This window comes from Melozone crissalis, unplaced genomic scaffold, assembly GCF_028551555.1.
Source record: "Melozone crissalis strain CALT ecotype California unplaced genomic scaffold, PUWL_Pcris_2 ptg000008l_1, whole genome shotgun sequence".
Taxonomy (NCBI): Eukaryota; Metazoa; Chordata; class Aves; order Passeriformes; family Passerellidae; genus Melozone; species Melozone crissalis.
Window position 1 is genome coordinate 14,356,630 of NW_026535786.1, and position 19,255 is coordinate 14,375,884.

The following is a 19,255-nucleotide window of genomic DNA, read 5'->3' on the forward strand; positions in this document are numbered from 1 at the left end:
TTAAATCTCATTTTTTTACCCAAGTCTTGCAAATCTCAGTGGCAAGACAGACCTGCATTGTGCTGCAAAGATCCTGCCCTTTCCAATCAGTCTGGAGCTGTGACAATTTACCAGTTTTATGTTTTTAATTGAGATATTTGAAAAAGTAATGTGACAGTGAAGAAACCCGAATCATTGAAATGCTCAGGATATTCACTGCTATTAAAATGTTTCATTGCTTAATTCTAAGATGCAAAAAACTGCATTAAACCAGCTGAGCTGCATTTGTTCTAGGCAATGATAAACACTGGCCTGCCCTAGTTAAGGGTGGACACAATGCTTTCCTCTGGAAGGTGGCCAGGGAGGCAGTCTGTTCATTTTATCATCCCTACCCACTGCAGAATTCAAAGTTCTGATGCAGGGTTTGTTGTCTTGCTTAAAGCCATCTTACACCATCTGCAGGCTCAGAAAGGGGACTCTCCTCAGAGAAGTGTATTGGTGTAATTGTGAGGGTCATCATTCACCTCAGTGTGGCCCGAGGTGTTACAGTGGTAGAGTGGCAGCAGTACTGTCAGTAAAACTGAGCTGTGGTGCTCAGGCCCTCCTTGGCCACCCTGTTCTGACAGATCTGTGTTCTCTCAGTGGCATTGCCATTAAATGTCCTAAGTCTGACCATGCACAGGTGAGTCAGTGTCTGGGCTTTCCTGTTCTCATTTGCCCAGGCTGAGTTTGTAGCACTTGCCAAGGCAGTGACAGATAAATTAGCTGGTGGCTGCTGCTCTTGTTGAGTGTTGTACTGATTGCTCAGCTGGATGCTGTTGGGGAGTGGCAAGAACTCGTGGGTGAAGTCAGAATGTCTACAGGCCTTTGAGCCAGGGTGAATTCATAGAGTCACAGGATGGTTTGGGTTGGAAGTGACCTAAAAGATCATCTAGTTCCATCCTCCCTGCCATGGGCAAGGACACCTTCCACTAGACCAGGGTGTTCAAAGCCCCATCCAACCTGGCCTTGAACACTTCCAGGGATGGGGCATCCACAGATTCTCTGCACAACCTGTTCTTGTGCCTGGTTTGCTATGTACACTTCAACCTGAACTGTTCTTTTTTCCTGTGCTCTCCTGCTCACAAAAACCTGAGGATGAAAACAGAGCTGCTGAGTTTCCTGGGCATCTCTTCCCCAGTGGTTGCCTGAACCCATTTTTTCTACTGCAGCTGCCTCTGTTGCCTCAGCTTTGCAGTGAAGGAGGCCTTGTCCTCACTCCTGTGGCTGCAGGGCTGCACGAGATTAGCATCCTGCTGCTGAGAGCAGACACTCCATGTGAAATCAATTTAGATGGTTCTGCTATTCAGCAAGCTGATACCAGCCCTTCTCCCCTGTCAAAGTGAAAAACAAGAGCAAAAGGAGTTATCCCCTTTCCTTGGCCTCTCTGGGATGAATCTTCTGTTACATTTGTGACCAAGCAACCAGCTAGTCCTGGTCTGAAATTTGTTTGCACCTCTAAGGGTAATACAGGAATTCCTGACTATGTTGATTCTGGCTAAATAGGAACTGATCCCAGTGACTTCTGTTAGCAAGTGCAGTCTTGGGAGAGTAAGGGAATTGTTTCAGCTGTATTTGGGGAAGAGGGAAAGAAGAGAACTACCTGGAACAATTCAATTTGTGATCCTCCAGTGCCAGGGAGGACTAACACCAATATATGGCCAGTACTCCTACAGCAACTGGCTGACTGGATTATCTTCAGTCTCCCTAGGGAAGTAATAATCCCCAAATTAGAGGGATGAACAACTGAGTACAGAGACTGGCAGTGTGCAGTGTCCTGTGCTAGGCCAGGGTGAGGATGGGCGTGAGCTAAAGCAGCCCTGAGCCATACTGGAAATACTGGAGCAGGTAGAGGCAAGCAAACCTGCTGCAAGGGGCTGTGCCCTTCCAAAGTGAAATGAGAGGATGTTTCATGCCCTAGTATGAGATACAGAGCCTTCTTTGCTCATGTGCTTAAAATTAAAGCAGTGTGTGAGGTGGTGGGGAGGGTGCTCCTCTCTGGTTCCAGAGCTGATACAGCTCCCTCCTCCAGGAGAAGGGGGAGAGTGCTGTGTAAAGGTTAAGGACTGCAGGGATTAAAATGCTGCAGCCCTGAGCCCTCTGCAGCATGGCCTCTGCCTCTGTGAGTACCAGGTGGATTTCTGATAAGCAGTCTACTGCTTGGTTCTACAGTCCCCCTGAAATATTTTAAATGGCAAAACCATTCTCAATGTGTATAACTGAAAAAATGCCAAGATTCCTAATGCAATTTAGACATAGCTGTGGAGGAGGTGGCTTTGCTTGGAAGGACATTATGTACAGAAACGAGGGGAAGGGGATTGTATCAGATGATCCACAGCAGCCTGTCTGCCAGCACAGCATCTGTTTTTAATCGGTCCATCAGATCCTGTTTGAAGCCTTTCTCAGCTGTGCTTCCCTTGAAAACCAGATTCCTCATCCAGATGTGGCAGGACTGCTTTCCATTACAGTGTGGTTAGCACAAGAGCAGCAAAACTCCGAATGTTACTGCATGCTCAACACTTTCACCAAGCTGTTGTGAGAAGTCCTTGCTCCAGGGAAGATGTAGGTACCAGAGCTTCTTCTCCTTCATTCCTCCCATCCACCACAGTTCATTCCTCTCCTATTTTTGAGGGGGGTAGCAAGGAAGGTTGTTAAATTCCCACCCTTGTGCTGTGGAAGGTGTCACAAACAGAGCAGTGTCCTCTAATACCAATGCTTCCAAGTGGAACTGGTTTTGGGAGCAGGATGTGGCTTTGTATCCAGGTAACCAGTAATGCAGGAGTACCCTGAGCCTGCAGGTCCTGCAGAAATGCTCAGGATAGGCTGTTCCTGGGCTCAAACCAGTTCTGCACTGTGTCAGTCACTGTGGTCCTGACACATCTCTGTCTGGTACCCCCAGCTCATTTGCTGCCTGCACATGTGAGTTTCAGATCCATCCACTAAGGAAGCTGTGGGCAAATGTGGTGGGCTTAATCTGTAACTCACTGAGAACTGAATGGTAAACAGAGGGAAGGCTCAGCCTGGTGATTTGTTCTTGTTGCATGTTGTTATTTTTCAGAAAGCAAAAGCAATTTTTAAGTAGTTGATAAGAAAAATTATTCAATTGTTAACACTTTAATGAAGCTCTGGAGTGGGGTACTCAACACCTCTGCTGGGATAACTGTGTGGCCTGTCAGAGGGGGTCCTGTGTTGTCCATCTTTTCCCAAAAATCTCACTCGTACCTGGTACCTTCAGGAAAGAGAATTCTGGTTGTGACTGAGGAGTGCTTTGTGTGAGAGGGTCTTCATGATTGCCACAAACCTGAGCTGCTGGCCTGGCCTGGCACATGGACACTGGGTGCTCAGTGCCACTGGGCTGTAACCTGGCCTTCTGCTTGAAGAGAGGGCTGCAGAGCAAGTTTCAAATGTGGCTGTAGAGCTGCTTTATCAACAGGAGCATTCACAACTGAGTCTTGTTTGTAGGTTTGGTGTCTAGCATGACACTGACGCCTACCATAAAGCAATGCTGCACAGGAGCAAGCAGAAATATTGTAGTGAGTGCCCTGCCCTGGGGGTAGGTGTTTGTCCCACAGAACAGGCCAATGTCTTCCATCAGTTTATCATGCTAATTTCAGTGAAAGAGAAGTTCGCAAACCCTGATTCTCATTCTCATTCTCACCAGAACATTTGTGCAGCAAGGAGCTCGCTGTGGTTTAAAGGTTTAGAGCTTTAATAGCAGCATCTGGCTGCCACCACAGCTTGGACACACTTAGCCATTGCTAATGGTTTGGCTGGAAAAGCTGCTTTTACATCATCTGAACAGGTTTACTTATTTGCAACAAGATGTTACCCTGTCTGCCCAGAAAGGACATTTCATTGTGTATTGAAGACTAACACTAATTAACATCTCCACAAGAACAGGGAAGGAGGAAAATGGCCCCTTGACTGAATTAATAGGGGCAGTAAGGGAAGGCCTGGCTGGGGTTCATTATCTCTGCTGGTTCTCTGGCCCATTGATCCATTGGCACCCTCTTCATGGGACGCAACGTGTGCAGTTTGGGGCAGGTGAACCCACAGCACTTGGAACCTGTTCTCTGCAGTAGCAGCCAGCAGCAACAACAAGTGATGCATAATGCAACTGCCCTCAGAGGAGCATACCTCCTATGTGGATTCAGGAGCTCCTAAAAGTTTTTGGGCCACCTCCTCAGCAAGCTGCAAGGCCCCAGAGGGTGTGCTAGTAATGGGAGATCCCAAAAGAGAGTCAATAACCCAGCCTGAGCACAGACGTGTGGAGAAAGAAAGAGCAGATCCTGAGGTCACTGAACCTGCCGCTGTCTGCAGGTAAAGCCTCATCAATCCAGCCCATCCAACCCTTGGAGTCTGCCAGTGAGGGAAAAACTGAGATAAAACTGCTGGGAATAGCTAAAACTCTCCCTGACAGTTCTCTGCATTGCAGGCCAGGAGCAATCCCACTCTTCTGGTCCCAGTGGACTTCAGAGGGTTCTTCCAAAGGTGCTGAACAGCACATTTCAGTAACGTGAGCCTCTCTGATTTGTTATGAAAACACATGCAGAAGCTTGCACACACTGTCAGTAGGAAATTTGAACTTGGTAAGAGGGTACTGAGCAGAGACCAGCTAATGGTCAACATCATGGTCTGAATGATGACACTGAACAAGAATTTTTCTAAGGCCAGAGCCATTAATGAGAGAGCACTAAGCAGAAGAGCTGCTCTTTATGAGACCAGACAAGAGCATCTAAAAAATGCAAACATATTTTATGGTATTGCTAGAATAGCTTCTTTTGGCAGATCCCAGTGAAGTAGTTACATTGAAGGGAAACACTCCATGTCCTGTTGTGGTGCCATTGTTTGCACTTGAGCATCTCTTTGAACTGGACTCTGTTCCAGCCATACACCAAAACATTTTTGAGGGGCTGATCCGAGAATTTAGCAAATAATAATAATAAAATGTTAAACCCCAAGAGCTGACAACCATGAAGAAGGAGATGCAGAAATGTTCTGCAGCCTGGCTGGTGCAGTAGCAGCCATCAGTGGCTGCTGCTGATGTGCCAGCTCAGGACAGCAGGGCCCAGGGGTGTGGGATGGGTGCTTTGTCCACCAGAGCATACTGAGACCCAAAGAAAGTGCTGGAGCAGGTGGAGTTCCTGCAGATGGAGTGGCCATAAATAAAGATGCCCTTTTAGACATTTTTAGAGCCACTGATACAGTTAGGCAAATTCTCTTCTGCTGCATCACATTTAAATGTCTCACTCTGTGCATTGTGATCATTACTGCTACCATGAGCCAGCAAAACTGGTTACACAGTCATTACAGAAGCCACAGCACAGAAATAATTCACAATCAGCAATGAACTTTCAAAGTGAGTTACTAAAAATAGAGGTTGGGGCTGCCCCCTGCAAAACCCATTGCTCCCTCCTGCCCCATTTACCAGTGACCCTTTTCCAAGGGGCTCAAAATGCAACACCTTTCAGCACCTGGTTTGGAAAGGCCTGATAGTTGTAAGTTATTTATTTGCTGATGGGTGTAAGTTATTTTATTGATTCAGAGCAGCAGCAAGTCGTACAACCAGAAATAGTCTTTACATCTGTGGGAAACACTCTGCAGCCAGCAGCAAGGTTCTCTGATGCGGGGCTGCTTCCTTAGGCTGGCCTGGCAATGCTCCTCAGCCACCCTGAGGGATTCACCACAACCCTGGAGCAACCAGCAAGGATGACAGGGGCAGCGAGCAGTTCCTGTGTGCCCCCAGCCCACAGCACAGCTCACTGCAGTTTTAAACCTTCAATGTTGAACCAAACACGCTGACTCCAGACACTTCTTGGGGGGCTTTCAGCTGAGGCTTTTGGGATGAGGAAGAGCAAAGCTGTTTAGGAGCCCCCTGGATGCTCCAATTGCTCTTTGATGCATCACAGCGCCTGTGACAGGAGCATTGCCTGCACCCTGGCACTGCTGGGGAGGTCAGTGCATGGCCCTGCTGCTCTGCACAGCTGGGAGCTCGCGCTGCTCCCAGCCCTCATCTCCAGCTGCCAGCATCCCCTGCAGCCCAAACAGCACAGAGATTGCTGTGTCTGAAAAACCCCAAGAGCAGAGCAGCTGCAGCCACTCCAGGACAGCAGTGAAGGGACGTGCTCATGAATCCAGAGAGAATTCTTCTTTTCTCCTGGCACCAGAGCAAGCCCTAACGAGAAGCAGCCGTCACGGGCTTTTGAAGAATGAACTCACCAGGAGACTCCTCTGCTCTGATCGGCCTCCAACCCTCTCATCTGCTCAGGAGGAATAACAAACTGGGACATCCAAGCTATTTTCGTATGCACAGTGGAGTAGCCTCACATGGGGAGGACCGGCAGGGAGGACGGGGCAGGGTTGGAGCTGCTCTCCCAGGGATCAGGCAGTGCAACAGGGAGCCTGCACAGCCCACAGAATCCCTCAGTCCCTTTGGCAAGATGCAGGAGGGGTCAGGGCAATGAGGTGCTCTGCTTCTCAAGGCCAAAAACGCTGCTGTTCTTTAACCTGGGCTCAGTTCTGGTTCATGCAGGCTGATTGCCCCAGGACAGACACACAGCCTGGCCAGGCACATCACAGCTCCTGGGCATCTTGTGATGGCCCAGAAAAAGAGACAGAAAGAACAAGGTTGTCTTCAACCAAAGAATAAACTTTGAGGATATTGTTTGATGGCCCAAACTGTGTTACTAATGGGGATTTCCTTTTCCTATTTTTTTTTTAATTTAAATATTTCCCTTTTTTAAACCTCATTATTTTTCCTTTAGCATTTGCTTTCCTGCTGGCAGACAATTTTTTGAGAGGTCACACCCATTTAACTTCCATGCATCCTACTCTTACTACTTTCCAAGCCACATAAGGAGTAATTAACTTTTTATTCTGGAAAACAAATTATGAATACAATTATAGGGGCAACCCTGAGCCCAGCTGCACACAATTGCAATTTCCTCTTTTTTCCAAGACCAAGAGCAGCAATGCAGCTGTCTCCCTTTTCCCCACAAAGTTTTAACAACTAAATCTCCATTCATGTTTTGCAAAACGTCCTCAGCTGGACAAAGCCAGTGATCCAACTGGCACAAGGTTTTCCAAAGAAAATTTCAATCCTTCCCAAGAGACAATCCATGCCAGCTAAGCTGAATTGTCCTCCCCAGGTAGAAAAAGGTCTCTTCCTTTGCAGAGAATCAGCCTTTTGCAATATTTCTAGCACACAGTCAAGGGGTGACAATCTCTTGTGATTTCCAAAAGGTCACAGGCAATTTGTGGTTCTGCTGAGTTTCAGGTGTTGTGGATCTTTTGCTTTCTGGTAATGTAAAACCCCCACAGTAGATGAAAAGGGACTGGGGTTTGGGATTTTTTCTTAAATAGAGATTTTTAAATATATATTTGCTGTTTAATCCTGAATTGAGTTCTCCTTGCACAATCTGCTAACCCTAAGCTCTCCTGTCTCACTCCTGTTTCCCTCAGGAAGATGATCAGGTAAAGATAAGCAGAGATGGAAAACTTGTCCATTGCTGGCTGAAGCTGTGACCACTCTCTGAATTTTCACATAAAGTGCTTCTTGTCACCACTTGCCAGACATCTGGAGACAAACAGCTGCTAAAAAGAACCAACATAAAACATAGATGTTTGAAATTGTTTGTTTGACTAAAATATTTTTGAGCCTCTTGGTAGTTCTTGGTTGTTCTTGGTTTTTTCCCCTTGCTTGAATTGTGCCAAAAGTCTTCCAGGAAAATGAGAACAATCAAGATCTAATTTCCTAAATAGAATAAAATTTTAAAAAAAAGAACCTCAAGTCTGCCAAAGTTGCAGGTATTTGTGTCTGCTTTTGAAGAAAGAAACAGCCAAACTATCTCCCAAACACAGAAACTGTCCATCCTCCTTCCTCTTGCAGGATGGGCTAGAACTTCAACCTTCTTTTCTGGTTTAATGCCACTTTTCCAAGAGAAAAAATATTTTCAAGTTGGAGACAGAATTAAATGGGCCAATTTATGCCAGCAATTTGTGCTGAGACTTCCAAAAGCTTGCCCACCAGCTTACAGAACTGTAGAACCATAAACCCGTACCTGGCAAATCTCCAAAGGCAAAAATAAAGGATAAGCAAAGACACATTTAGAAAATTCATAAACCCACTGACTGCAGCCTGGAACACCTGCTGCAGAGCAAATGCCATCATCTCACAAACTCAACAGAATGGTCAGCTGAGTCAGCCAAAAAGTGACTAAAAAAACCACCAAAAATTGATTTGAACTTTTGGAGGCTTTTAACAAAGTATTTCCTAAGGTAATCTGCAGACACGGGATATGGCTATAGGCTTGTAGGCTGGATTTTTTTTCTTTCTTTCTATCCATTCTGCCTTGTGGCATTTAGCTTAAAGATTATTAAAAGAGATATTAGAACCTTCCTTGCTAGTGCCAGGCCATATGGACTTGTTGGTTCCTGTGCTGTATGTTTAAGAAGGAATGCAGACCAGAGAGTCCTGCCTGCTGTGGTAAAAGGGGAGAAGTTCTGCCATGGAAACCAGGCAAAGGGGTAGAAATGGACAGGAATATTTGATCAGGTTTCCAGGGCAGTGACCGAGATTAGTGAGCCTAAAAGATGAGGTTGATTTGGGTTGATTTGGCAATGAGTGTGGCAGGAGAGACACTTCTGTGAAAGCACTACACGCAGTTTCTCTCGGACACCACAGAGTGTCCTGTGCTTTCACAACTGGACTAACCCCTTCCAGCCTGGGAACAGCAAACAGCAGCTCAGTAAACCCCATTCTTCATTATTTTTGGCCCACTTTAACTGATGGCCCTAAATGTGAGGGTGAGCAGGAGCTGCCCCAGCAGGCCCTGCCGCAGGAGCGATGCCCACAGTTCCAGCAGGGCCAGGCCCCATCCCGAGAAGGGCAGGCACAGTTTGGGATGCCAGCCCAGGAGAGGGGTTAGAGCTATCCTTGCCTCCTTGGGACACAGCCTCTGCAGCACCCCAAAACATGATGTGCCTCTGGAGCTGCAGCAGAACCTTAGGGATTTTTCCCTTTTCTGGGATGTATGCCCAAGTCCCACAAGCCTGGGGATGCACGTGGGGACAGTGAGCACTGCAAGCAGCTGGGAGCTCCCAGCCAGGGCCTCTCCAGAAGGGCTGGGGCAAGGATCCCATCCTGGCATGGAGCCTCCCCTCACTGCTTCCTCAAGGCCTTTTCAGGATCTTTTCCTCCAGGACAAGAAGTCAACAAGCTGGCACAGAGCTGATGTTTAGTCTGACCTTGCTGTGGTGTCTCCAGCGTGCTGCTGCCTCGCAGGGATCGCTGGCTCTCAGGAATTTTGCACTGCAGAACTCTCAGAGAGCAACTGAGCTGCTCCTCAGCACCAGAGCTGACTCCCCTGCACAGCTGAGAGGCAGCTCCTGGGGTCCCAAGTGCTGGTCCAGCCAGGAACACCGGGGTACTGGCACCCAAGATGGGACAAAGCACTCAAGAGGCTCAGCCAGCACCGTGAACTCCATCAGATGCACCATGTCTGCCATCCACAGCTGCCAAACTCCGTGAAAAGCTCTGACTTCCCTTCAAAGAGTCCTTTCCTGTTGCAAAACACAGGTGCTGGCCAAGGAACAAGTTATTCATTCCATCCCTTGTTCTCTGTTACTCAGACATGGGAGTACAACCCCTCCTGGCATGACAGGGACCTTTTCGTAGGATCACCCATTGGGCTATTCCACATTCCTAAAAGAGCAAGCCCCTCTGGGGACCACACATTGATTTTTCAGATTGGTTACTGAGATGCTCTGTGAACAGCTCAGAACCATCCTAAGCAGGTTCACCGACAAATTGCTCCTCCAGGGTGGATGGGCACATCCCCACCCTGACACCCAGCTGCCTCAGGCTGCCCGGGATGGGATGGGGATGAGCACAAGCAGCTCATGCTGTGGGTGGCACTGGGCACTCACAGGCCTGGGAAACAGCACAGGAGGGCTGTGCATGGAGCAGGTGAGCCACAGACCCCATTGCAGGACACCTCTCCAGTGGCAGGTGCTCAGCTGGTGCTGGGATCCTGGTCCATCACTGAGCTGGGCCAGGGAAACAGCAGCACACACAGGATTTTGCTGGTGTGTGGCATTTGGCTTGCAAGTCACCCCCAGCTTCCCCAAGAGCTGGGGGTTTGAAGGCACCGTACAACAGCTCTGCTCAGAGACCCTCACCCAGCCCAGCCAGGCTGCCTGGTGTGTCTGTGTCAAACCCTGCAGGTCACCACCCTCACAGGGATGGATGGAGCTGGAGCAGAGTCTTCTGCCATGGGCTCCATGCTGGCTATGGCCTCCACCTACCTACCCCTACCTGCTGGTGCTCAGGCCAGAGCACAAAAGCAGGGCAGGAGAGTTTCTGTGGGGTGTAGGAGTGCAGGAAAGCAAGGGGGAAATTCCTTTTCTCAGGTGCAGAGAGGAAGCTTCAGTTGCCATGCTGTCTACTGGCAAAAGGGGAGAAGAGGAGGAAGATGGGGACCAAAGCACCTTGCAGAAAGGGGGTATCCCAGGGCCCACTCACTCACACACCCAGGAAAAACCTGCTTTAGGTGCTTGGCTGGAAGTCCAAGTGCGTGGGCAGGAGGATGCAGCAGGCTTCTCTCTCCTTTTGTTATCACTATCAGCACCTGGGACACTGTGAAATCTTTCATGCTGCACCTGGCCCTCCAACCTCATCCCATTTTAGCTGCTGTGTCCTCTCACAAAGCTGCTGTTTTGAGTCAGAAAAGGCTGTTGAGAGAGCAGCTGTTTGCAGCCACAAGCCCTGCTGTGCCTCCCCCAGGTGAAAGCAGCCAGCCCAGCTGATGGATGCAGGGAGAGGGATGTGCTGCACGGGATGCTGACAGCCCCCAGGTGTCCTGGCTTTGCTGTGACCTGGAGGCTCCTGTTCCCAAACATTTTCCCTTGTGGCTCCAACTCCTCAGGAAGCCTGGCCTCTCCTCCAGGGCAACAGGATGGCCCCAATGGCCAGGGGCCCTGCCACCCACGCTGCTGCTGTGACAGCAGGAAACCAAACATGTGCAATCTCTTCAACAGAAAGGGTCTTCTCCTGGGACTGCTGACATTCTGGTGGTCCCTACCTGAGGCACAAGCCAGTTTCTGCTGAGATCCAGCCCTAGGAGAGCTCCAAGCCTGGCCCTGGCTTTTCCCTTTCCATTTTCTCAGGCCATGTCTGACACACAGATAACTCATCCCAAGCTATGCCCAAGCCTAGAGAGAGCTACAGGTGGCTCTCCTCATGCAGAGCCATGTCTGGGACAGCCCAGGAGCCTGAGCCATCTCTCCCAGCCCATCTTTTTGTTGCTCAGAAAAGCAACAATTTATCAGTGGGAAAAACAAGCATAACCCCCTGTCAGCCCCATGTTAACTCAGAAAGCCAAACCCCACCCGGGAGGGGATGAATTTTCCATTTTTTCATAGTGTAGGTTTTCTCCCCCGGGAGGGGAGAAGAAGCACACACTGCTGGGCAGTGGAAACCTTCCCCATAACATCTTCCAGGGACTCAGAGAGACTGCAGCCACCGTGGCCCATGTCATGCCTCACCAGCCCAGTCTTTCCCCCACGTGTAAGCTGTGCCCAGAGCTGTCAGAGAGGCCAAGAAAGGGGCTACAGCCCCCAGCTCTTGGTTCCTGAGCCAGCTACAAGGCTACTCCAACCTGCCAGCTGGGATCAGGCTTGGCTGCTTTTGAGGCAGCAATGGACATGGGGAGGAGGTGGGTAACGTGCCAGAGGTGAGGGACCTGCATGGCTCTGGACATGTCACCACACAGGGCACAGTAAGGCTCCTGCCCTGCACAGCAACAAGGCTGCCTGTGACAGGCTGGTTTGCTGTCTCAAGTCTAAATTTGGCCCTGGGGCTAGCACCAGCCTCACTGCTGAGAAGCCAAGGTAAGGGGAAGTGAAAGCCACAGGGGCTGAGACACCTGCTTTGCCTCTCTGTTTCGCTTGTGTCACTCCCAGGAGACCTTGAGTTGCTATATTTGAGCACTGATTACGTCCTAGCTCTGCTCTTATCCTTGTTTGTGGAGTTTGACTGAGCTCACACACTCTTGTGTACACAACGTGCCACCCTCCGGCTGCCAAGGAGTGCTCACAGCTGCCGGGGCTCCCCCTCCACCACAGGGACTCGGGCTCCTGGGAGGATGGAAATGCTTCCTGGGAGGATAGAAATGCTGTCCCCAGGCATTCTGCACCCCCAGCATCCCAAAGCACACAGGAGATCAGAGAGGAGCTGCTGAAAGCCCAGGCTGGCTGGAGCCTGGAACTTGAGCCCCCATGGCAAGAGTGCCCAGAGATGGAGGGTACCGGCCCTTGTCCTCTGGAAAAGCCAGGAGAGCTGCCATGGACACGGGGGGCTGCCTTTAAAGAGGGAGAGGATGGGGATGAAAGCAGCACAGCTGGAGCCCAGCAGAGGGATGGGAAAGCAAGGCTAGCAGGGGGCAAGTGGAGAGGGGGGCAAGCAGGGGCTGTGAGGGTTGGGGTCTGTGGGAGAGGAGAGAGAATAAAGGATGGTTCCTAAGGTCCAGGCCATCCTGGGTGGGTGGGGTTGCCCACCATCAGCAGCACCTTTTTATTCCTGAGGGTGAGGATAATGATTCTTCCACTCTAGGAGAGCTGCCAGCCTGGCTCACACTGTTCCACAGCATGACCCCTCTTCCCTTCAATCCCATCCCAGCTTTTCCTCTCCATCTCTACTGTGGAAGGGACCTTTCATTCTCCTGGGAGACAAAAACCACTCCAAACAACTCAGGCTTGTAAGCCAACCCCCAAAACTCTTCACCCTTCTTCTCCCAGCCAGAGGGGCTGCACTGGAAGGAGGGAGCTGAGCCCTCTGTGACTGGGGGCACCAGCACAGCACATACCCCAGCCAGGGATTTCACAGGCACACCCAGAAAAATCATCTGTGTATTCCAGCACCTTTCTCCCACTGGCATTTCCTTGGCTAGGCTGATCCAGTCATGACCTCCCAGTCCTTAGTTACGCGCTCTCCTCCTGATATTTTCTTTCACACACTGGCATCACACTCCTCCATGCAAAGATCTACAGAGGAACCCACACAGCATGGCCTACCCATTTATTTTCCACCACATGTCAAAGGGCTTAGAAGTTCCAAGTTAAAATACTGCACAAACTGTACTGCAAGATTCATGATGTGGCCTCAGGCCCCAGAGCAAACAGTCTGAAACACGGTGGGGAGCTCACACTGTAACACAGAAGAAGGGAGAATCCGCAGTTCAAATCAAACAGCCAGGTAAGCTCTGCCTTTTGAGGGGTCTCGGCTGGCTGGAAACAAGTCCCTCATGGGTTTTGATCAGCATCCACTGAGTGTAAGGTGGGAGCTGAGGTGGGAAAGCTCTTCTCACATTTCTATTGTAGTCCTCGACCTGAGTTATCTCTTCTGTGCAGCTGCCTACTAAAGAGGATTTGCCTGGAGACTGCTTGTTGGTGGCTTTTTGAGGAAGAAGAAAAAAAGCCCTGTAAGCCCAGGCTGCAATAAAAACTGCTTTATGGGAAGTGTAGAGGTGACCCTGAATGGACACAGAACAGCAAGATCCAAAAAAAAAGGGACGTTCCTGTGTGATGATTTCCATTTTCTTCTCTTTCCTTCTCTTTTCAGGTCTCTGTGAAATAAAACTGGGGTTAAAATACTTTCTCCTCTCGTTCTGAAAGGCAAATGAATTGGTCTTTATGAGACTCTCAGAGTGAAAGGTTTAAATAAAATGGTATTAACCATTTGTGGCTATGGGACTGCTACACATGTGACACAGCTGTGAGCATCACAGAATATCCCAAGTGGTTGGGAAGCCACCAGGATCATTGATAGTTGGATGCACAGTGTTTGGACAGGTGACAGGTACCAGAAAAGCCCTGAGAAGGCAGGGCATGAGGCTTCATCTGGAGCTGAAGAGAAAGGTCGGTGGGAATATCTTCTGGGAAACAGGCTCTCCCTCTAGAGCCTTCCATTCCGACCGGGATCACACAGAACATCCCTCCCCATCTCCCTGCTGCTTAACCACGCAGCGCCTCCGCCTCATTTTCTGGAAATTCCTCCACCAAATGAGAGAGCTCTTAAAAGAGTTAATGAGCCCTCTGGATTAAAGGATGTGTGCAACACCCAAACGTCCCACAGACACACACACACACCCGAGCGCGCCTCCCAGCCGGGCGGCTCCGGGCGCTGTCCGCGGTGCTGAGCGCTCCGCGGGGCTGCAGGGATGCGCCGGCTGCTCGGGGAAAGCTGCCTGGCAGGGAGAAAACCCAAACAGCCAACGAGAAGGGGGGGTGGAAAAAAACCCACCAAAAAAACCACAAAAAACCAAAACAAACCACAAAGAAAAAAAAAAAAAAAAACACAAAAAAAAAGCCAACCAAAAACTCAACGAAAAATAAACCACCTAAAAATCTGAACTGGACTTAAACATTGGAAAATGAGTTAAATGAGTTTGATGCATGTCTGTCTTTTTCCACCCCCTGCCAGCTCAGGGGTGTCAACACCTTCCAATCTCATTGAGCTCATTGTGGTGGCTTTTAGCTGAAGCTGCCATCTCTCTTGCATACACAGCTCTTTGTCCATCTAATATAGCCCTTCTAAAGAACTTTCTCTGTTTGAAAATATATTTTTTCTCCACAAGCTTTTTTCCTGTCCATCTTCTTCGTAAATTCCTTGTTGAGACATTAGGCTTTTAGAGACACATCACAATATACCAAACCACTGGCAGGAATACTCCATTTTATATCCTAAAGTTTCTCATTTGGACACTCCAAAACCAGCTTCCAGACCCCTGCATGCCCCCTGGCTGAACCAGTCTCAGGTGTGTGGTCACCAGCACAGACTCTGTACTAACTGGTTTTCTAATTCTGGCTCCCAAATGGTTTGGAGTAATTTCCATTGGGAAATGAGGGAGAATCCTTGAAGTTTGTGGGGCTGACAATGACTTTACCCAACCAAAGATAACTGGAGAAATACTGTTTAGAGCATGGACTGGATGTGCTTTAAAGATGTGAATTGTTCTGTGATAAAGCTCTGGCCTCTGAGCCAGACTCTTCCCTGAGCCTCTGCTCCTGTGTGGCAGCAGCACCTCCTGCCACATTCAGGCACGGAGAAAAACAAAAGCCAGGACATGTGGGTCATAAAGAGAGGAGACTCAAAGACTCCTTATCCCTGCAGGAGATGTCTCCACCCTGACCCCTGCAGACTCTGGCTGAAAAAGTCACTGACACCCAGCCTGACACGGAGCAGAGAGGGCTCCAGCAGCCTGCAAGGGCAGAACAGCCTGCAAAAACAGACCCATGCTGTTATCACAGAGCCACCAGAAAGGCTGACATATCTCCTCCAGGCCTTAAAGAAAATTCCTGGTATTTTTGTCATATTTCTAGCAGTTTGGGATGAGAAGCAATGCTGTAAAGGTTAACCAGAGGCTGAGCTGAGGTCCCAGATAACCTGAAGCCAAAGCGCCAAGGAGCAGAAAAGCCCCAGACAGGTTTTGCAGCCAGGCACTGACACCAGGGGCTGCCTCAACTCCCAGTAACCCTGGGCACAAGACACAGCACTCTCTGAAATGCATAAGCAGCTTATTTTGGGTGGCTGTATGACAGGAGGCCTCAGCCAAAATAAACCCCTTGGCCTGCTTCAATGCATCTTTTTAAAGAAAAGAATTTATATAAATACTCCTTTGTGAAAGAAAAATATTGTTGTGAGTCTGTGCAATATTTCACAAGATTTTTTTCTTTTTTTTTAAATTACTTTCCCTTTGGAGCACAGGAAATAAAACATTAGCCTGAACAACAGTCATACTTGCATTTTGCTGTACTTATCACCTGTGATACCTGGGAGCCAGGCTACAACAAGCACCTACCTGAAGAAAAATGAAAATGGCAACTATTTAATGAAAGTAAGATTTTATCTCTTTAAAGAAATACTAAGTGTATAACAAAAAAATAAAACAAGTTTAAAGGATCCTCCATACATTAAAACCCACTCTTTAAATATTTGTTTACAACATTTATAGATCAGTTACGCCTTGTTTACTCAGTTCTTGTGTTCTCTGCTTGCTCAGTACTGCGAGAATAAAGATTTGGTTAAAGTCTAGGTAAACTGCCAGCACTCTGGCATGTCTGGATTCTCAAGAATCCATTGCTACGGAAATAAAAAGGAAATTAAACCACTGGAAAAATTAAAAAAGTATGTTAGGTTTCCATGGAGCCTGGTCAAATTTGGGGGCAAGGTTTAACTTCCCACTTAACTCACACCACTTGGAGGTCAGGTTTAATGGATACTTGCTTCACATCAATATGCAGTGACTGTGGCAGGCACTGAAGGGCCCTGTGCTGCTGCTCAGTGCTCAGCAGCACCCCAGGCCCTCTCTAAAAGGACCCATGCACAGAAATCCTCTCCTCCAGCGGCAGAGTGGGCACCACTGCCTTTCAGACAGCTCTGGCCACATGAACCTTAAACACCTTTCTGCAGTTTCTCAGTCCTCTGATACAATTCTTAAAAGCAGTGTCATTTCAAAGGATGTACAATTCAGCCACTTAGGCTGTCAGACTGGTTCAAGTAGTGCCAGGAGCCAGTGCTATGACACTGCAGCCTGTTTGTCATGTATTACACTGCAATATGTACAGAAATGAACCTCCTCCTCCTCTGAGATGGATGGTCCCTCTCACACAGGAACATGGCTTGCAATCTATCAAGCATGCCTGCAACAGCCCGAAGAACAGTCATCATCAAAGAAATCAACAAAACCAAAAGCAAACAAACAAAAAAAAACCCACAACCAAAACATGTTTAAACTGGGTTTTTTTTCTGCAGTTTTTCTCTTATTCAAGTCTAGACCACAGCAGTGCCCTGTAACAGTACTTTTCCATGAGGTTTGGAATCTGGACCTTTTGGCTGCAGTGGACAAAAACTCTCTGATGATGATCTGGTATTGTAATACTGCAAATCAGTCAAATGATCCCTGAGGCAAACTAGAGACCCTTTCAGTATTCATCTACTCCTTACTAGCAGTAAGGAAAACCAGCAATCAGGCAGCAAACACCTTCAAAGCAAAACCTACTGTTTTGGAATTAAAAGTCATAACTTCACAAGCAGTTTTACAGTAAGACACTTTTGTCAAGTATCACATTGCTAGTAAATGAACTTTAAACTAGATGTTCTCACTGAGTACTTCAATTAAAACAAAAATTCAAGTCCTGGTCAACTGAAGCTCATAACTGTAGTTGCAATTATACCCATACAGAAATCTTTTATTTAGTTTAACCAGTCAACAAAATTCTGGCTGAGCATTCTGAAGGCCACAGTTCACACCATAAGACCTGAGGAGAGCCACGTGGAGCACTTGATAACAGTAGAGCACATTAGCCACAATTCACATTGCAATTGACTGTTGCAAAAGTTACAAATTCTACTTGTAGAGCATCCTAAGCATGGGCATAACACAGCCCCATGGCAATTTCTGCTGGCATGCTGCTGCACTTTGAAGTCAGACCTGCTTGTAAGAAGATGAAACATCTCTGTCAGTTTCCTGGGTCATCTGTGTGGGTTTTTTAAAAACCTGAAGCCTTCTATTTGATTTCTGAAATGCCCCAATACCATCCAGCCTCCCTTTCCCTTCCTACTCCTTCAACAGGCGTTGATATTTCCAAAATATCCACTCCTGACCCTGCTGGCAGGTCCCTCTGTTACCAAAATGTGCTTTTTCCTCTCCTCAGGGCCCATTGGCTGGGAAATGGCTACAAACAGGAATCGTCCTTCTACCAGAGAAGCGCTGCAAGGAGGGAGGCTAACCACCAATTTGAGGCATGCACATCTTTAGCTGGAATATTACTCCACATTCAAATTTCCCTCTGCTCCAAAACAGATGCTGGGGGTATTTTTCCCGTGAGCAGCATTTCTCTGGAGTAATTTCATGAATTTGATGCCGGAGGCTGAGCTCCATCTGCACATTTTGCTCCCACTGATCAAACAGGGCTGGGGAAACACATTCCAGGAGAGCTGGGCAGCAGGACAGCTGTAGCACGGGAGCCCATGGCACTCAGGTCTGCCAGGCTGCCAGCAAATCCCTCCCAGCACTGCACACACTCCCACTGCTGTCACAGGGAGCTTGGACTGTGCCCATGGCAGGCTTTCATCCACAAAATAACTCCCTTTGTCCCAGCCTCAGGAAAAGCTGCCCAGGAGGACAAAGTGGAAGGGAACTCATGTGGATCTAGAGATTTAAATCAGTCCTGGCTGATTTAAGTTTAAATTATCCAGGGCTGTGTAGCATTTGGGGAGTCCCACAGGAGCAGCAAGACTGTGATGAGTTACAGGTGTGATGGCAAGAGCAGAAACATGGAGCTCTCTGCTTCAGCTGTGCCAAACCAAAGATCCTTTGACCACTCATCTATTCCCTATTAACAGCAAGTAAAATCAGTAATTAGGCAGTAAGCCCCAAGGACATTTTTAACAGCAGAGTTTTAAATGTGGAGGTGCAGAGGAAAGGACTGGGGAGTTGCTGTTAAGCACTGGCAGAATATAAGGTTTCTTTGCTGTCTCTGCTCTGTATTTGCAGAGCAAATAAAAACTCCCAAAATAACCTGGGTCCAGTACCTCTGTGGACTTTGTGCTGACACTGGTTTTAAGCCACCTGCAGGTTTCAAAGTGCCCACAGCCACGTCACACACCCTTCAGTGTGCAAGAACAATGCAAAACTGAGAGAACTATGCAACACTGAAGACAGCATGGTAGAAAAAACAATGAAGATGGGTTACTCTGTCCATCCACCTTGTGAGTATTCACCCACGGAATTCAGACAAAATGTTTTTCTAATACCTTCAAGTGCAAAATACCACATCTGGAAACCAGGAGCACAGATGTTGTCAATAGCAGATGGTAGAGGCTGCCTCAGACAGCAGCAGATGGAATTTGAAAACACTGTGGGTAACCAACTCTGCACAAGCACTCGGCATGCCATGGTAGCAGTGGCAGAGAGAGTTGGTGGACACAAACGTCAAGAACTTGCTGCTCAAAATCTGAGCACCATCTTTTGGGAGTATGTAGAGCACTGGGCTAACAGCTGGCGCTGGATCACAAGAAACAGGAACAAGGAAGTACAGAAGAAAATGTTTCCAGATTCTGAATCAAATGTATACAACATAAAATGCCCATTTTCTGCAGTTCATCCAAGAACTGAAGAGGTTAGTGGATAGCAGGACACTGTCTGGGACTTCTCAGTCTTTTTGCTAAGAATGCAGC